This window comes from Schistocerca nitens, chromosome 4 (assembly GCF_023898315.1).
Source record: "Schistocerca nitens isolate TAMUIC-IGC-003100 chromosome 4, iqSchNite1.1, whole genome shotgun sequence".
Taxonomy (NCBI): Eukaryota; Metazoa; Arthropoda; class Insecta; order Orthoptera; family Acrididae; genus Schistocerca; species Schistocerca nitens.
Genome location: NC_064617.1, coordinates 150,416,876 through 150,432,102, shown reverse-complemented (window position 1 = coordinate 150,432,102; position 15,227 = coordinate 150,416,876). Strand labels below are relative to the sequence as shown.

Below are 15,227 nucleotides of genomic sequence, written 5' to 3'. Positions count from 1 at the left end.
AGCAGTCAGTCAGCATTTTATTTCCGAAACTATGTATTTTATTCTTCGTCAAAATTGACACTTAATTCTCTTAATTGGCAGTTCCTTCTATGTTTATTAGAGGATCGTTGTCTCCCTTAATACTGTGAAATTGCTCCAGTACGGTTCGAATTGTGTAATGTAGATAAGCCTATCATTTCACGGAGGAAGTTACCATACTCTGACAAATCTTTCAGTTACCATTTTAAAGCCAGAGCTACAAGGAATATGAAAAGGATCTCTCAGACGGTCAGTTCCCCAACAGCACTCCTACTTAGCTTTCGATCACTTAGATCATGCCGGCCGGTGTGGCCGTGCGGTCTAGGCGCTTTAGTCTGGAACCGCGTGACCGCTCCGGTCGCAGGTTCGAATCCTGCCTCGGGCATGGATGTGTGTGATGTCCTTAGGTTAGTTAGGTTTAAGTAGTTCTAAGTTTCAGGGGACTGATGACCACAGATGTTAAGTCCCATAGTGCTCAGAGCCATTTTGAACTTAGATCGTGCCTACTTGTATGGTTATCTGCAGTTCGTTGCAGTACAGTTGACGTGCACATGAGTGGCTTGCTTTCTGAGTTCTCCATCCCCTTCTCACCAGATCAGGAATGTTTTACTGCTGACAGTTTGAGATTGGATGCGTTCGATAAAGACATGAGCCACTCTCCCATGACCTACCGGAACTACCAAGACTCCTGAAATCTCTAAGACCAGTCTTCACAGTAACTTCCAGATTGCATCAAAGTGAGTTTAACCTTGCAAACAAACGGACTAGAAAGTACCACTTCAGTGCTCCAAATGATGAAACACTCAAAGGAACCTACAATTTGTGTCCCTAGTTTTGGTGAACTCACTAAATCAGGAGTCAACAAAACCGTTTTCGTACAGGACGTAGAATCTACGGGGCCATCATTAATGCATGGGCTTTAAAAGAAGATGCAGTTTTCGATTATGATGAAAAACAAGTAACGTCGCATATTGTGAAAGGATGTCCACAAAAGCATTTGCCAGGGAGGACTGCCAACATATTTTTATTTAACAAACGTCCATGTAGTCGGTTCGGTCTCGAACATTTTCTACGTAACTTCTAGATTAGTCAGGGTCTTTTTTGTTATCATTATTTCGTTGGTATGATACTGTCATGACCGGCAACCATAAAAAATATAAGTCTGAGATGAAATCACTCGAGATTTAAATGGAAAAAATAGGAATGAAAGTGAACTGGAAAACAACACACCCATCACTAAATAAAATAAAAAAACAGGTAGAGAATAATATAAATTGCTATGAAAAGGCAAGTGACCCAAACAAAATCACAGTAAAATTGTTTTAACTCCTTGCAAAAATGCGTTACCATGAATCGAAACATTTTCAGTATGATTCACGGCACTGCACTTTATCCGATACAAATGACTTTATAAATATTGCTTCTTCTCCCTACACAACAAAGTACAAGGAGATGTGATGATCATAGGCTCATTAAACAAAACATGAACCTGGCTCTACAAGTATTCCTAACAAAAAAGACATGACGTAAACGTGAACGTATTTCTAGTTATTGGAAATTTGAATTTATAAACGTTTTCTACGTACATGAGAAGCGAATGTTGTAACACAAATATCATTATGCAAAACTTATGATGAAAGAGTCAATACTTGTCTGTGTTTTCTTCATTGTGAGAAATATTTTGATAGGATACGTCACAGTACACTATCGAAATTCTTAATAGGGCAAAAGAGAGGTTTATCTCTGTTGTACAGAAGATATAATTCTGAACACATACAGTGTAGATTAAAGCGAATGATGACCAATTCCATAACCACAGTGCAGTCAATGAAGTATGGATGAAACATATACAATATACTGATTACACTGTACTAATGGAAGATCTTCAGAAATCTCTGAATATGTTAGGTGATAATCCATTTAACGTCCAGCGTTGGGTAAAGGTTCCACTAAAGTTTCCCATGCAGTATGACTTTCAGCTAACGCTTCTATGTTATCAACTACTCACCTCCCAGTGAATCGACCAGATAAGAATCCTCATCTCACTCCTAAAGCCAGCTCAAGGATAAGCTTTCGATTCAGTAACAAATTTCTTCTGACAATTTACAATTCCAACATGACAACTTCAAATTGGGAATCAACGATACCTTTGCCGTTTTATCTATCAGTTTGTACCTTTTTTGCACTGTGAGTGAAATAAAACTGCCGGGATAATATTTCATTCGCCTTAGATTAGGCAACACATTTTATATCATCTTTATACCCAGGGCAAATGATGTAAGCTGGGTTATCTGTCTTTACGGTGCATGAAATATTTTCCAGGCCAATTTCAGTTTTACACCTTTGTAGCACGTGCAGGAAAACATAATTTGGCTTTGACCTTGTTCAAATAAAGTGTGAAAGATATTCACTATTTTCCTGATCATTGCATTTATATTATGTATTCTTGTGGTTTCTCCTGTTGTTGTGGTCTTCAGTCCTGAGACTGGTTTGATGCAGCTCTCCACGCTACTCTATCCTGTGCAAGCTTCTTCATCTCCCAGTACGTACTGCAGCCTACATCCCTCTGAATCTGCTTAGTGTATTCATCTCTTGGTCTCCCTCTACGATTTTTACCCTCCACGCTGCCCTCCAATACTAAATGGGTGATCCCTTGATGCCTCAGAACATGTCCTACCAACCGATCCCTTCTTCTAGTCAAGTTGTGCCACAAACTCCTCCCCAATCCTATTCATACCTCCTCATTAGTTATGTGATCTACCCATCTAATCTTCAGCATTCTTCTGTAGCACCACATTTCGAAAGCTTCTATTCTCTTCTTGTCCAAACTAGTTATCGCCCATGTTTCACTTCCATACATGGCTACACTCCATACATATACTTTCAGAAACGACTTCCTGACACTTAAATCTATACTCGATGTTAACAAATTTCTCTTCTTCAGAAACGCTTTCCTTGCCATTGCTAGTCTACATCTTATATCCTCTCTACTTCGACCATCATCAGTTATTTTGCTCCACAAATAGCAAAACTCCTGTACTACTTTAAGTGTCTCATTTTCTAACCTAATTCCCTCAGCATCACTCGACTTAATTCGACTACATTCCATAATCCTCGTTTTGCTTTTGTTGATGATCATCTTATATCCTCCTTTCAAGACACTGTCCATTCCGTTCAACTGCTCTTCCAAGTCCTTTGCTGTCTCTGACAGAATTACAATGTCATCGGCGAACCTCAAAGTTTTTATTTCTTCTCCATGGAGTTTAATACCTACTCCGAATTTTTCTTTTGTTTCCTTTACTGCTTGCTCAATATACAGATTGAACAACATCGGGGAGAGGCTACAACCCTGTCTCACTCCTTTCCCAACCACTGCTTCCCTTTCATGTCCCTCGACTATTATAACTGCCATCTGGTTTCTGTACAAATTGTAAATAGCCTTTCGCTCCCTGTATTTTACCCCTGCCACCTTCAGAATTTGAAAGAGAGTATTCCAGTTAACATTGTCAAAAGCTTTCTCCAAGTCTACAAATGCTAGAAACGTAGGTTTGCCTTCCCTTAATCTATTTTCTAAGATAAGTCGTAGGCTCAGTGTTGCCTCACGTATTCCCATATTTCTACGGAATCCAAATTGATCTTCCCCAAGGTCGGCTTCTACCAGTTTTTCCATTCGTCTGTAAAGAATTCGCGTTAGTATTTTGCAACCGTGACTTATTAAACTGATAGTTCAGTAATTTTCACATCTGTCAACGCCTGCTTTCTTTGTGATTTGTTTCTCCTATGGCGATGATAATGTCTGTCGTACCATCTCGCAGCTTGAGAGTCAGAAAAGTCAACATATCATAAAATGTTTTGTATATTCTAGATTTTGCTTGTCCCTTCTATCTCTCCCCTTTATACTTCCTTCCAATGCCATACTAAGATTTTCCACTTACACGGTTATTATACGTATTTGTCACGATCGCGATTTCGGTCTGTTATGCCACTCTTAAGTGACAGCTCACCACGAAGTGCGTCAATGCATAATCGTTGTTTGTAAGATGACACTGTCCTTCTGTCAACCATGTTTATATGTTCCATAGGTGTACTAAAATACGACTCTTCGTCGTTTTTATAAACGAACGCAGGACTTTCTTACTTGTCACTGAGGTTTTCAAATTACTGCACTGCTAGTTCACCTGAAAACTCACGACTAGAGTCGAGCCCAAATGCTCATGCCCAGGTAGAGAGGTACGAAAAAAATGTTGCAGTGTGGAGACTGGAGCTACCGGCTGTCGCCTCTAAAGTAAGAATAATCCCTTTTTTGCATCCGTCCCCCGGATTAATACTATAGTCGTACTAACTACACATTTCCACAGCGTTACTGAAGTGCTGTTTTTTTACCCATGCCTCCACCATACCATACATGTACGACTACACCTTAACACAACAAGCCGCCCTATAGAGTGTAGTTGAGGGTGCTTCTTTCCCTGTTCCACTTACTAGTGGTACATGGGAAGAAAGACAATCGACTATAAGAAGACACGTTTGGCAGAAAAAAAATGATCATACTGCAAAAGACATCAGTATAAGGCACCCATAACACACTTTCTGAGCGTCCTTGAGCCTAAATACACATTACTGTACACATTTTTACACGAGGAAAGTTCACAATTCCCGTCGTTTTGGGACATCAATGAGACGTTAAACAAGCCAAAAGCTGTATGATACGATTTGATGTTTTGATAGCCAGATTTCGAGAAGGACTATATAAGGTACCTCTTCCGTTCAAGTCACATTTTATTTTCTTATTTTCCAGTTTTACACTTTTGTATCGCGTCTGCAGATATCATGTGGCATTCAATGAGTAAATCGGCACTACAGAATGCTCACTGTCGGGAGTAAGATTTCAGCTTTCACGCTGGCTGAAGGAGGCGGTGTACCATATGGCGTTGCCAGTGGACGGCGGTATCGGGCGCTATGGCTAGTCATGAGATGCCCGGTACGTCAGCAGCGAGGTGCTTAGGGAAAGCACGGTTACTCTGGCGCGAAACGAATAATCTTGCTTAATAAATATTTGCTAATGAAAGTCGCTTGTTCCAATACAGATATTAGAAGAAGCCTAAAGGTCACAAGTAATTTCTTACAACACTATATTAATAAATAAATGAATTATGTTTAATCTAAAGAAAATGTACGAACGGCTACGAAATACAACGAGTGTAAGTACGAGGTACAGGCTGCGGGCCATACTCATTACTCGCCGATAGGCCGTCTTCCAATCTCTCAGGAAATTGTTATTTTTCAGTTAATCATTATTATATTATTTTCATCAAGGCAGCAACAGCAGCAACCGATACGAAATTGTTTCGAATGAAAAACAGCCCACAGTTGCACTAATTATGTTTATACTAAATCTTGACCATGGTTTCAGCTATAATAATACAGCCTTCTTCAGAAGTCATAAGCTTTTAAAAATGAAAAACGTCTTAGCCCAGCGGCTACGTCACGATCAATAAAATAAAATAACTTCAACAGACATAAGCCTGTTTCGATCATAAATTAAAACTACATACGGTGCCATATGTAGTTTTACTTATGATCGAAACAGGCTTATGTCTGTTGAAGTTATTTTATTTTATTAATCGTGACGCAGCCGCTGGGCTAAGACGTTTTTCATTATTAAAATCTTATGACTTCTGAAGAAGGCTATATTATTATAGTTGAAACCATGGTCAGGATTTAGTATAAACATAATTAGTGCAACTGTGGGCTGTTTTTCATTCGAGATAATCATTATTAATTGTGCCGACATTATCAGTTTATTGTGTTTAGTGCCGGCCGAAGTGACCGTGCGGTTAAAGGCGCTGCAGTCTGGAACCGCAAGACCGCTACGGTCGCAGGTTCGAATCCTGCCTCGGGCATAGATGTTTGTGATGTCCTTAGGTTAGTTAGGTTTAACTAGTTCTAAGTTCTAGGGGACTAATGACCTCAGCAGTTGAGTCCCATAGTGCTCAGAGCCATTTGAACCAGCCATATTGTGTTTAGTAAATAATTACATCATAATGGCACCCCTTCTGAATGCTACCCCGAATAATACAGCTTTCCGCTTCATCACTTGGAATCCTTGGAATCATAGTAAGTAGAAGTGCATTTCAAGGAGATCCCGGCGGCACAGATACTGCTTCTCGGCAAAATAGGTAGAAACAACACTACACAACGGCTCACTAAGACAGTCCAAGGGCAAATTGTCTTAATCTCCGCAAAACTCGAATGGAAAAGCACGGCCAGTCGCTCTGTATGCTTCTTGTACCATCCTCTACGAATTCACTGGCTAAAATGAGACATTTCTAGAGGTTTAGTACAAGTGGGAAGTTCTTGCAAGTTCTGAGTTTAAATTTCGTTGCCAAACGGCGGACGATAACTCTGCCAGTCCAATACGTGAACATACTAATCGTTTTGCACGCTGTAATAAACTGATTTACTATGTACAGAGTTGTTAACATGAGAAGTTGGAAAGTCTGACCAACATGTAGATGTACGTTATATGTGGTGGGTACAAAAACTGCTGACTGCATGATCTGTACACGAGACTGTTGGTCCTAATGTACAGGTTTGTAATACTGCAGTCTCTGTTCAAAACCATGTATACAGACGATTAACCCTAGTGAAATGGCGTAGTACACGGCTACGGGATTAGGAGACATGATAAGGAAAAAGGACCTTTACTTCACGTTCTGGTACTTCACAAGCCGCCTTACAGTGTCCTGTACCCCTGTCTTCCCCCCTCTTACCTTTTCCAAACGCAAATGGAGCGTGGGAAGAATGGCAGTCGGGAAACCGCTGTATAAGGACTACGATTAAGATAACTTTGAGATTGCCACACTGCCGTAGGCTCAATGTTGCCGGCATGCAGCTCCGCATGTGCCTACAAAATTGGAAACGCAGCAAGCACGCGACGCTCCGGAAAGAACTAGGATTGGATAACGGCTAGCCCCTGCTACTCGATTCGCTGAAACGTCAGCCGCGAAGTAACATGTTGTCCGACTCTTCTCGAAACTTTTTTTTTAGTCATCAGTCTTCTGACTGATTTGATTCTCTCGCCACGAATTCCTCTCCGGTGCCAACCTCTCATCTCAGAGTAGCACTTTCAACCTATGTTCCCTATTATTTGCTGGATGTATTCCAATCTTTGTCTTCCTCTATAGTTTTTGCTCCCTACAGCTCCCTCTGGTGCCACGGAGGCCATTTCCCGATGTCTTAACAGATGTCCTGTCACCCTGTCTCTTCTCCTTATCAATGTTTTTCACATAATCATTTCCTCGCCGATTCTGCGCATAACCTATTCATTCCTTACCTTATCAGTCCACAATAATTTTCAACATTCATCTGTAGCATCACAACTCAAATGCTTCAGTTCTCTTCTGTTCCGGCTTTCCCACAGTCCATGTTCCACTACCATATAATGCTGTGCTCCAAACGTACATTCTCAGAAATTTCTTCCTCAAATCAAGGCCTATGTTTGATACTAGTAGACTCGTCTTGACCAAGAATGCCCTTTTTCCAGTGCTGGTCTTTTTTTTATGTGGTCATTGCTTCGTCCATCATTGGTTATTTTGCTGCCAAGGTAGTAGAACTCCTTAAATTCATGTACTTCGTGACCATCAATCCTGATGTTAAGTTTCTCGCTGTTCTAATTTCTGCTACTTCTCATTACTTTCATCTTTCTTCGATTTACCCTCAATCCATATTCTGTACTGTGTGGACTATTCATTCCATTCAACAGATCACGTAATTTTTCTTCACTTCCACTCAGGGTAGCAGTGTCATCAGCGAATCGTATCACTGATATCCTTTAACCTTGAATTTTAATCCCACTCTTAACCTTTCTTTTATTTCCATCATTGCTTCTTCGACCTACAGATTTAATAGTAGGGGCGTAAGATTACATCCGTGTCTTACTTCCTTTTTAATCCGAGCACTTGGTTCTTGCTCGTTCTAGCTCGTCCGCTCTTAGGCTCTACTACACATTGTATATACCCGTCTCTCCCTGTAGCTTACCTCTATTTTTTCAGAATTTCGAACGTATTGCACCGCTTGACATTGTCGAACGCTTGTTCCATGCCGACAGATCCTCTGAACGTGTCTTCATTTTTCTTTAGTCTTGCTTCCATTATCAACCGCAATGTCAGAATTGCCTCTCTGTTGTTTTTACCTTTCCCAAAAGCCAAACAGATCGTCATCTGACACATCCTCAATTTTCTTTTCCATTCTTCTGTTTATTATTCTTGTCAACAACTTAGATGTAGGAGCTTTTAAGGTGACTGTGTGATAATTTTCGCACTTGACAGCTCTTGCAGTCTTTGGAATTGTTTGGATGATATGTTTCCGAAAGTCGGATGGTATGTCGGACAGACTCATGGTTTCTAAACACCAACGTGAATAGTCGTTTTGTTGCCACTTTCCCCAATGTTTTTAGAAATTCTGATGGAATGTTATCTATCCCTTCTGTCTTATTTGATCTTAAGTCCTCCAAAGATCTTTTAAATTCTGATTCTAATACTGGATTCCATATCTCTTTTGTATCGACTCCTGTTTCTTCTTCTATCATATCAGACAAATCCACTCCCTCATAGAGTCCATCATTGTACTCTTTCTACCTATTCGCTCTCTCGTCTGCATTTAACAGCGGAATTCCCGTTTCACTCTCAATGTTACCACCGTTGCTTTTAATTTCATCGAACGCTGTTTTGACTTTACTATATGTTGAGCCTGTCATTCCTACAATCATTTCTTTTTCGAATTCTTCACATTTTTCATGCAGCCATTTCGTCTTAGCTCCCCTGCACTTACTATTTATTTCATTCCTCACCGACTTGTATTTCTGTGTCCCTGAGTTTTCTGGAACACTTTTGTACTTCCTCCTTTCATCAATCAAATGAAGTATTTCTTCTGCTACCCATGGTTTCTTCACAGTTACCTCATTCGTACCTATGTTTTTCTTTCCAACGTCTGTGACTGCCCTTTTTAGAGATGTCCATTTCTTTCAGCTGTACTGCCTACTGGGCTACTCTTAATTGCTGTACCTACAGCCTTGGCGAACTTCAAGCGTACCTCGTCATTCCTTTGTACTTCTGTATCCCACTTCTTTGCGTATTGATTCTTCCTGACTAATGTCTTAAACGTCAGCCTGCTCTTCATCACTACTGTATTGTGATCTTAGTCTACGTCTGCTCCTGGGTACGCCTTACAATCCATTACCTGATTTCGGAATATCTGAAGACAGTAACTGTTCTCGAAAGAACAGAATACTGTTCATGACCGTGCAGCTTTTCCCTGGAATAAATGATGACTAACTGAAACCCTCAGCTGCCGACAGGCGTTGTTGATTTACCTCGATGTGGACAGCTGAAAATGTGTGCCCCGACCGGGACTCGAACCCGGGATCTCCTGCTTACATGGCAGACGCTCTGTCCATCTGAGCCACCGAGGACACAGATGAATAGCGCGACTGCAGGGACTTAGCTCTTGCACGCTTCCCGTGAGACTCACATTCCCGACTGTCCACAATTCTACATATGCAATGTACCTTATAGACATTTGCCCATTCACTCATTACTCACGCACGTTTTGGCGATTCCCGTAAGAGTTTGGGCAACCTGTGCGCATTCGCACAGACGAAGGTCAATGGCTGGGTAGCCTTTAACTATATATATGAAGACAGTAATTGTTCTCGAAAGAACAGAATACTGTTGATGACCGTGCAGCTTTTCCCTGGAATAAATGATGACTAACTGAAACCCTCAGCCATTGACCTTCGTCTGTGCGAATGCGCACAGGTTGCCCAAACCCTTACGGGAATCGCCAAAACGTGCGCGAGTAATGAGTGAATGGGCAAATGTCTATAAGGTACATTGCATATGTAGAATTGTGGACAGTTGGGAATGTGAGTCTCACGGGAAGCGTGCAAGGGATAAGTCCCTGCAGTCGCGCTATTCATCTGTGTCCTCGGTGGCTCAGATGGATAGAGCGCCTGCCATGTAAGCAGGAGATCCCGGGTTCGAGTCCCGGTCGGGGCACACATTTTCAGCTGTCCACATCGAGGTAAATCAACAACACCTGTCGGCAGCTGAGGATTTCAGTTAGTCATCATTTATTCGGAATATCTGTCTGACCATGATGTATTCTAACTGAAATCTTTCCGTATCATCTGGCATCTTGTGATTCTTGAACAGAGTATTCGCTATTACTAGCTGAAATTTATTACAGAACTCAGTAAGCCTTTCTCCTCTCTAATTCCGTGTCCCAAATCCACATTCACCTGTAACCATTTCTTCCACTCCTTCCCCTACAACTGCATTCCAGATCCCCATGACTATTAGATTTTCATCTCCCTATACGTACTGAATTGTCCTTTCAATATCCTAATATACTTCCTCTTCATCTTCAGCTTGCAACGTCGGTATGTACACCAGAACTATCGTTGTTGGTATTGGTTTGATGTCCATTCTGATAAGAACAACCCTAACACTGAACTGTTCACAGTAAGACAATGTTTGTCCTACCTTCCCATTCGTAACGACTCCTACTCCCGTTACATCATTTTCTGCTGCTGTGCTGCTGTTTATAGTACTCTATACTCATCTGACGAAAAATCCTTGTCTTCTTTCCATTTCACTTCACTGATCCCCACTTTATGTAGACAGACCCTTTGCATTTCCTTTTTCACGTTTTCTAGCTTCCCTAGCACGTACAAGCTACTGACATTCCACGCTCCGACTCGTAGAACGTTATCCGAGTGTTTATTATTCAATTCCCCTTAGCAGTCTCTTCCCGGAGATCCGAATGGGGGATTAGTCCGGAATCTTTTGCCAATGGAAAGATCATCATGACGCTTTCTCAATTACAGGCCACATGTCCTGTGGATACATGTTTGTATCTTTACTGCAGACGTTTTCATTGGCTTCTGCATCCTCATGACGTTGATCATTGTTGATTCTTCCACCTTTAGAGGCAGTTTCCCACCACAAGACCAAGAGAGTGCCGTGAATCTCTGCGCACTCCTCTGCCCGTTTTGACAAGGCCGTTGTCAGAAGTCTTCGGCCACCAGCGCTGATTACTAATCAAAATTTAAGCAGTAGCGGGTTTCGTACCCGAGACCGAGGATATTTTGTTTAATCAAAGACACTATCCCGAAGACATACGTCCACCATACGCTGTCTGAATATTAATAGTAAAACTCTCCGTAATGGCCAACACCTCTGTCACGGCCCCTACCACTGGAGTTTGTAAAATATCTCTGTAACAGTCTCGGGTGGACTAAACGATCCAGTAACGAAACGCGCCGCTCTTCTTTGGATCTTCTCTATTTCTTCTAATCAAACGTAAGAAGGGTCTCAGACTAATGAACAACACCTAAGACTCAGTTGAAACGTGTTTTGTAAGTTACATTTTTCGTTCATGATTCCATACGCTTGTGATTTCCCCAAAGAATTTCAGTCAGACATTTGCCTTTCTACATCTACATCTAGATGACTACTCTGCGATTCATACGTAAGTGCTTGGCAGAGGGTTTATCGACCCACTTTCACACTATCTCCTTACTGTTCCACTAGTGCTATTTCATAGTCGTTCCAATTAGGATAGTTCCGGATAATTACTCCTAGGTGTCTTATGACAGTTACTGCATCCACTGATTTGTTACCAACAGTTCAATATCTTCAACTACTCGTATTTATGCCCAAAATGCTACATTTATTTATGTTCAAGATCAACTCCTAATTCCTGCACGAAACATGGATCCTCTGCAGGTCCTTTATCGCTACAGTCTTCTGCTGTTGCAACTTTATTATAGAAAACAGCATCGTGCGCTACTAGCGTCACGGAGCCTCCAACGTTGTCGACCTGAATATCAATACCAATTTTAAACAGTAAAGAGCTACGCAACATTACTTTGGGGTACTCTAGGAATCATCTTCAACTGTTTCTATTTTGTTCAGTTAAGAATATGTTGAGTTCTATCTGCAAGAAAGTCGTGAATCCAATCACAGATCTGGACCGGTGCTCGGTAATCTCGTATTTTCTCCGCTAAACGAGCCGTCCTCAGAGTGGGAGTAATGAAAGGGGGTGTCAGCTTACTTTGAAATACTTATACTTCATATTGTGTAAGGAGAAAACTTCCGGTGAAAACACATTACTAGCGTCAGATTTTCATTTCCACGAACCAAGTTAGAAAGCTCCCTCATCGTTAATTTGCTGCACAAGATATGACTAGCAGATCCTATCATCAGGAATACTGCTAAAAGCAGCGAGTAATATTCCATCACAAAGCCCCTGTCACCGATCATCAGCAGGAATAGCTACTTACCTAACATTTAACAACTACTAATGACAATAAGCCGCTTGACAACGTGCACGCCACTTCATTGCAACACTGATTGCAAGAACAGATTGTTAATCATAGCCGCTGTGACTGTCCACTCGATTTCACCCAGACTTCCGGTCAGCCAGACTTCAAATGGTTCAAATGGCTCTGAGCACTATGGGACTTAACTTCTCAGGTCATCAGTCCCCTAGAACTTAGAACTACTTAAACCTAACTAACCTAAGGACATCACACACATCCATGCCCGAGGCAGGATTCGAACCAGCGACCGTAGCAGTCGCCCGGTTCCCGACTGTAGCGCCTAGAACCGCTCAGCCACTCCAGCTGGTCAGCCAGACTCCCTGAGTCAGTTCATCGATAGTGAATTAGCTAGAAGTTGAATTCTACTGTGTGTTCAGTGAAAATAGCCAACTAGTTTTAAAATAAAGTGATACAAGTTCCATCGTTCCCATGTATAATCAGCTGATTCTCAGTGGTAACAAGAGATTCCGTGGAATTGTCTCTTCTCCTTCGAAAGTGTGCAGTTCTAATAAGGAAAAACATTCGAATGTAGTTTAAGTACATTCTTCTTTCGCATTTTCCTCTGTTACCGCCAGCAACGTCAGTCCTAAATGCAAAACCGAAGTGTGTACTGCAATGTGTTCTTTATTTGGAGATTTTAGCTAACAATAGCTTTAAGCCTATAAAATTAAAGAGAACCTTCAGAAAAAAATTACTTCCTTCCGCATCGTCGAGAAAGGTTTGGTGAGAGTCTAAAGTCAGTACCACTCTCAGGTGATATCGTGGCCGTTGTATTGATACAATATCCACTGCCATGAAAAATCAATTGCTGCCACGTCTTCATGATAGCCCAAAATTCCCGATGCAGCTTGATGATAGTACTGATAATCAAATTTCCACAGCGTCTTATTTTTGTGCGCTATGTTATGAAAATGAAATGTACAAGGACTCTTTTTCTTTCTAAAGCTCTGGAAGGGAAGACTACAGACGAGGATGTTTTTCTTATAAATTTCGTTTTTGTTGACAACAATCTATCATGGAAAGCGGTTCATGGGAAGAGTGTGTGCTGTTTCTCCTTCTGTAAAATTCAAACGCGGCTTGATACACTTGGAGACATTGTATTCTAAAGTAGTACAACCAGAAGTCAGTAATTCGCTGAGGATGCAGCCAGTGCCGTAAATTTTGTGAAAGCACGAGCTGTAAACAGTAGGCTGTTGTTCATTCTTTGTGGGCAGACAGGTTCTACTCAAGGTTCGCTTCTACTGCACACAGAGGTACGTTGGTAGTCTCGTGTTAAAGTTCTTCGTCATGTTGTGCAGCTGAAGGATGAACTTCATCTTTTTCTTTGAGTAGCAGTCCTACAGTCGCGGCTCTCTTTCTATATGAAAAATGGTTTCTAATATTGGGCTACTTGGCTGCCGTTTTTGAGACTGAAAGATCTTAACGTATCGCTCAAGGCTTAAGGAGTAATACAATCTTCCTAAGGAGACAGTGCTTTCATTTAAGAGAAGCTGGACTTTGGAAAACCCAGATCGAGAAGGGTAACTGCGAGGTGTTATCTTGCCTGAATGATTCCGCCAAGGAAAATGAGTTGGAGATAGGTAAAATTAATGAAATTGGCATAGTACATCTCGAATCCTTCATCAACAATTCGAGGATAAATTTCTAGAACCTTCGTTTGATACAATCATAAGAAGCCGCTTGTGAACAGTGGAACAGGAGGAGCTAACAGAACTCTCAATGGCATCCACAGTCCGTTTGATACGATCACAAGAGGCCACTCGTCAACAGTAGAACAGGAGGATCTAACAGAACTCTGAAGGGGATCCACAGTCCATTTGATATGATCACGAGACCAATTGTCAGCTGTAGAACAGGAGAAGCTAACAGAACTCTCAAGGGGATCCACAGTCCATCTGATACGATCACAAAAGGCCACTTGTCAACAGAAGAACAGGAAGAGCTAATAGAACTCTCAGGTGTGGAAAACATCGAAATGAATTTAAATCGATGTTACTTGAAAATATTTGGGTGCAGACTGGGAATGAATACCCCAATTTAGCAACAAGTACAATGGACTTGTTATCATTCTTCACACAAACGTACTTGTACGAGTCAAGATTTTCCACAATTCTATTAATCAAGACGAAACATCGGTCTCGACTGCAGTTGGAACTGGATCTGTGAGTTGGTGTTTCAAAGAGTCAACCAAGACTCGATACACTTTCTTCGCAAATTCGAGCACAAACCTTATACCAAACGTGCACATGTCACAAAATTTCCGAATTTTGAACTGCGTGCATTTTTACTAATTGGAATTTAAATGTTAGCTATTGTTGTAGTATTATTTGTATTTCTGATCTTTCAGATATTAAAACATTCTGAATGATTCAAGAGTTGGATAGAAACAGCTAAACCTTAAGTAACTGACATTTGTAAACAAAATCTGTATCGAAAAATACATATTTGCTCAGTTGCAATAACTGCGCAAGTTGCCACTGTTACTTATAAACTAGTTATAATTGTTAACTTTGACCACCTTGGAATAATATAAATGCATGATAATTTTAAAAAAAATTAACTCTGAGGTGCTCGAACAACACTCTGTAATTATATTATTATTATTATTTTGTCTGATGGCTGTAATAATTAGAATGAAGAAAATGCAAATTGTGAGGCGTTTTTTCGCCAAAAATGAGAAGTAGAGAGTACGGAAAGAAGTGTGGGGGCAATAAAAAATTTATGTTTCAGAAGGGGGTGGGGGAAGGCGACGGAAGAAGTTTGAGAACTCCTGCATTAAACGACAGTGCGGGACTGTATCTCAGAGATGTGCGAAGTTTCGCTG

The 15,227-nt window shown here is 41.1% G+C and overlaps 1 protein-coding gene and 1 non-coding gene across 2 annotated transcripts in view; one reads left to right on the top strand and one right to left on the bottom strand.

The window, feature by feature from the left end:
* Positions 1 to 15,227, bottom strand: part of LOC126252173 (methanethiol oxidase-like) — a 142,769-nt gene that overhangs the window by 2,301 nt on the left and 125,241 nt on the right. The gene's annotated exons all lie outside the window — the stretch shown is intronic.
* On the top strand, positions 10,003 to 10,076 carry Trnat-ugu (transfer RNA threonine (anticodon UGU)). Its single transcript has one exon. It is a non-coding gene; the product is annotated as a tRNA-Thr (tRNA).